The sequence below is a fragment of the Mus pahari genome, chromosome 10 (assembly GCF_900095145.1).
Source record: "Mus pahari chromosome 10, PAHARI_EIJ_v1.1, whole genome shotgun sequence".
Classification (NCBI taxonomy): Eukaryota; Metazoa; Chordata; class Mammalia; order Rodentia; family Muridae; genus Mus; species Mus pahari.
In genome coordinates this window covers 17,435,392-17,440,377 of record NC_034599.1, presented here as the reverse complement: position 1 = coordinate 17,440,377, position 4,986 = coordinate 17,435,392, and the positions used below count along the sequence as shown (strand labels likewise).

Here is a 4,986-nt window from a genome sequence, read left to right as displayed (position 1 = left end):
TGATGCTTCTTTTATTTTTTTATTTATTATTATTATTATTATTATTATTATTATTATTATTATTATTATTTTGGTTTTTTGAGACAGGGTTTCTCTGTGTAGCTCTGGCTGTCCTGGAACTCACTCTGTAGACCAGGCTGGCCTCGGACTTAGAAATCTGCCTGCCTCTGCCTCCCAAGTGCTGGGATTAAAGGCGTGCGCCACCATGCCTGGCATGTGATGCTTCTGAACACCCAGAGTATACCTTGCCTGATGCGCTGTAGCATGAGACTTTAGTCGGTCTCATTTTGAGGCTCTGCTCTCCCAGGTTTACACTGCCAACTAGAGTCATAAACAAAGGCTAGCTAGCTAGGTCTACAGAAAGAGGTCTGGGTCAGCCAGGCCAAGCAACACAGTAAGACCCTGTCTAGACGAAAGGACTGGGGCTACACCTGCCTACAGTGTAAGAGGCTCTGGACTGTACCCCTGGCACTACAGAGACAATGCATGGTGGCACAGGCCTGTAAACCCAGGACAAAAGAGGCAGGAAGATCAGATCAAAATCAAATCCAGCTACACACAAGCTCAAAGCTAGTCTGGGCTACACAAGACCTTGTTTTAAAAATAATTACTTATGGGGTTGACAGGTCGGCTCTGTGGGTAAAGTACTGCCAAGTCTGATGGCCCGAGTTCAATCCCTGGGACTCAAAGGACAGATTCTAGTAAATTATCACCACATGCGCCACCCCCAAAATAAAACAATGTTTCAAAATGCATTTAAAACAATAAAAGCCTATATTCAATCATTTTATACATGTATAAAATCACTATTATCTATACATGCACACAACAATTCCAGAGCCATCCAATCATCTACACATACACTCCATAGGCCTCTCAGCCCTCAGTGTGGGTGGTCTGAAGAGTCAATCTAGCCTCCCTGTTGGGGAGGGAGAGAGGGGTGTCAGGAATGCATGTTCTTCCTCACAGTAGCCCTTGTTGTACTTATATGGCCATTTCACATAGATGAATTCAAACTTCAAAAATTTTTATTAAAGGGCGTTAAAAGTGCTCGCAGCCAAGCCTGCTGACCCAGGTTTCATTCCCAGTACCCACATGGAAAGAGCATCCTCCTGAGCTGCCTTCTGACTTCCACACGAACGTGCTCACATAGACTTACACACAGAACACACAATAAAAATAAACATAGCTTGACATTCTGTTAAAGCTGTTGGCAGTGTTGCCCAGCTGAAGTTCCAGCTATTCGGGAGGCTGAACCCAGAGGATCTCTTGAATCCGGGGTTTTGAGAACAGACTGAGCACCACTGCAAGACCCTGACTCAAACAACTCAACCAACCAAACTAAAAAACCTGCTTAGTAAAAAGAATGCATCCCGGGACTTGGGGCTGCGGCTTAGTTGACAGCGGTAGAGTGCTTGCTTAGCACGCAAGCGGCTCTGGGCTCCAGTCCGTAACAATAATAATAATTTACCATCACGGCGGAGAAAACTGGACCGGACGGAACCCCGGGCACCCGCCGAGGCGCTGGTACCCAAGGTCTCCAAGCTAATGGAGTTCGGTGAGGGGCAGGGCCTGCTCCTGAGGAGGAACCAGTGTGTTCCCCCTTCCTATTGGTGGATCTCTTCCTGAGGGCGGGACCTAGCGTCACAGGCTTTTCTGATTTGCTGTCACCTTCGACTCGTAACCGGAAGCTCCGTGGCTCAACATGACGGCGCCCAGCGGTCCCACCGAGCCGGCTCAGGTCTGCGGCTGGCCGCGTGAGTAGGTGGGTCGCGCGTGGGGGTCTATGGGACTGTCTGGGATTGGGGCGTCCACTTCCAGGCCTGGTAGAGCCAGGGAGGATGACCTTCAACTCGGCCTCAGAGTTGGGGCACTGTGACCTTTTGGGGTGCAGGCTTGGGAACGTGCGAGGAAAGGTTGCTGGGCACCTCTTGCTGCAGGCGTTCCGTTTCACAGATGGGACAGCGGACTCGGGCCACACATATTGTCTGTGAGGCAGGCTTGGAACCTTCCAATGAGACCTCTCAGAGACCCGGAATCGTGCCAGCCCCCACGCATATACGCGACCTGGCTGTTCAGATCTCCCTGTTTTGTAGAAACTTACTGCTTATTCCCCGTCAGTTGGTCGGTGTTGGGCAGTTACCATGTACCAGGCACTGGCCCAGCTAGTGGAGACACAACCAGATTTTAAACAGAAATCAGATGAGAAAAACAGATTTTAAAAAGTATTTCCTAAGAGAGCCAATTATTGAACAAATCACAAACAGAACAGGTAATTTCCTGACTTCAAAACAGTGATTGTTCCAAGCATGTGTTTTCCCCTGCAACAAGAGTCTTTATGTATCCCAAGCTAGCCTTGAATTCATCATGATCATCCTCCTGCACCAGCCTTCTGAGTGCTGGATTACAGGCATACACCAAGACAGTAAGCAGTAGGCAGAGGGTAAAAGAAGTTCAAAGCCTGTGAGACCAATAAACTTGTCTTGTTTCGGAAACGGCCGGAGCTACAACAGAGAGGGGGAAGTACAGCAGGTCGAATCCATCCGATATGTATTTACTTTGAAGTTTTTATTTTAGCCATGGTGTGGGGGTATGAAGCATGTGCACTGGTGCATGGTGGAGGTCAGAGGACAGCTCTGGAGTTTTATCCATACACCTTATGTTGGTTCCAGGGTTTGAACTCAGGTCATTAGGTTTGCTTTGTTCCAACAGCAAGTTTCTTTCCCAGCTAAATTCTCTCTCCCCACTCTTATTTACATTTTAGACAGAACTTTACTGTAGCTCAGGCTGCCTGGGACTCACTAATCACCAGCTAGTTTGATTCTGGAGGCCACCTTCCTGCCTCTGTAACCCTGGCTGGGCTGGACCTTGCTAACCTCAAACTCAGAGGTCTGCCAGCCTGTGTCTCCCAAGTGCTGAGATTACAGGCATTGCTATTCCACCTAGCAACCTTACGTGTTTATATGTGGGTACAGGGATGTATGTTAGCATATGTACATGTGTACAGAGGACAAATGTCAACCTTGGATGTTGTCCCTCAGGAGCTGTGCACCGCATGCTTGAGACAGATCTTTCAGTGGGACATGTAGTCCCTGACTAGGCTGGCTAGCAGCAAGCTCAGGGACCTGCCTGTTTCTGCTTCCTCAGACTGCTCAGATTGCAAGCCGCTCTGTATATGGGGATCAAGCTCAGGTCCTCATACTTTCAGGGCAAGCATCTTTATCAATGGAGCCACGTTTCCAGCTCACCTAGCTCCTGTAGTTAAAAGCTTTTCTTTGCAATAGAAGGAAGTAACTGGGAGGGCAGAAGAGAGAGGGCAGAAACGTATGCAGGAGAGCAGACCATGGTCTGCTGTGGTGACCTGCATGAGGAACAGATTTGGAAGCAGTCTCCAGGACTCTGATCGATTGAATAGGGACACAGTGAACGCTGAATGATTCCTACGTTGTGGCTTGATTAACTACTGGTGCTACTGGCTAACCTCCAGAGAAGCCCAGTAAACAAAAGTGTTGTCAGTTGGTGTCCCATGAATGGAGTTTGGGATGGCTGCTTTGTACCAGAGTTGTGCTTCTGTAGGAGGCAAGCGCATCAGGGAACCATGAGCATGAATACTCGAGACTCTGATACAAGTCGGAGCCACCTATGGGCAGTACAATGCAGATTCTCATACAGTGGGCCTGCATTAGAGCCAACATTTTACAGGTCCCGGAACACAATTCACAAAGCAAAGTTTTAGATTCTTTTCATCTGACTATACCAAGCAAGTACCTACCATGAGCCACACCCTCAGCCTCTCACTGGGGCATTCTAGGCAGGGGCTCTACCACTGAGCCACACTCCTAGCCCCCTAGCAGAGGCTCACCGGGGCCAGCAGCTCACTGGAGGAGTCTAGGCCAAGTCTGTATTACCGAGTCACAGCTTGAGTCCAGTCCAATTGCATTTCCTCAGACCCGAAGGTGTGGCTATCACCTGAAAGTTGCAGAAGTACGGACATGTTTCCACTAAGCCTGGGTCTGCAGGCTCTGTGCTCCCCAGGCATTTGTCTGCATCCTCAGCTTTGCAGACACTGTGGACATTGAAAGGCATCTCATGATGGGCTGAGAAATAGGCATGGATGCCAGGAAGAAACCCAAGGATGCTAACAAGGGCTGAAGGGGAGGGGACTTCACTATCTGATACTTGGGAGAAAGTCGACATCTTGAAGTCATTGGCTTCTTCAAAGAGTTGAGCACAACAATTCATTGGACTGGCATTATTAGGGCAGCCATCCAGTTGCTGAGGAAGGAGCCAGTGCATAGACATGGCTGAGGTGTAGCTTCAGTGATAAAGCAGGGAGCTGGGTGGAGATTTTGGGCCAAGATGGGAGATACTAGAAAAAGGGTTGTTGTTTTTTTTCCTTAAATAACTTCTCTTATGTAGCCCTAGCTGGCTTGGAACTCACAAAGGTCTGGCTGCCTTTACGTCCTGAATGTTGGGATTAAAGGTATGCATTACCATGTCTGGCTCAACTAGAGAAAGTTGTTTGTTCGTTTGTTTTTACTTATTTATTTACTCTGCACCTGTGTGCCCGTGCCTGCAGTGCCACAGGAGGAGTGGAGGTCAGAGGATGACTTGTGGGGTCAGTTCTTCCCTTCCACCCTGGATTGATTGCAGGGATGGAATGCTGGCTGTCAGGCACGGCAGCAACTGCCTTTATCTGCAAAGCCATCTTGTCACCCCAAAGGTGTTTTGTTGTGTTGTTTTGTTTTCTTGGTTTTCTTTTCCGTTTTTGAGACAGGTTTGCATGTAGCCCAGTTTGGCTTCGTACTTGCTGTAGATCCAAGGCTGACCCAGGTTTCCTCCTCAGGGCTGGGATTTACAGGTGTACGCCACAACACCCACTTCCACAGTTTCAGTGGTGGCAAGAACGATCCAAACTCTTCCTAACATGTTCTCTGTGGCCTAGATACCCTGACACCAAAACCAAATAGGTATACTAGGTATACA

The 4,986-nt window shown here is 48.5% G+C and overlaps 1 protein-coding gene and 1 long non-coding RNA gene across 3 annotated transcripts in view; one reads left to right on the top strand and one right to left on the bottom strand.

Moving 5' to 3' along the window:
- Positions 1–1,007: 1,007 nt before the first annotated feature.
- The window catches only part of LOC110327398, a 15,340-nt gene continuing 11,361 nt past the window's right edge, over positions 1,008–4,986 (bottom strand). The window contains exon 3 of the long non-coding RNA XR_002380833.1: positions 1,008–2,165. This is a non-coding gene — a long non-coding RNA (uncharacterized LOC110327398). The remainder of the gene's footprint in view (positions 2,166–4,986) is intronic.
- Positions 1,681–4,986, top strand: part of Ecsit (ECSIT signalling integrator) — a 13,594-nt gene continuing 10,288 nt past the window's right edge. Inside the window, exon 1 of one of the 2 annotated variants that reach the window (XM_021206348.2) lies at positions 1,681–1,765. The gene's annotated coding sequence lies outside the window, so the exon portion shown is untranslated. The remainder of the gene's footprint in view (positions 1,766–4,986) is intronic. The other variant, XM_029543367.1, reaches the window with a different exon arrangement.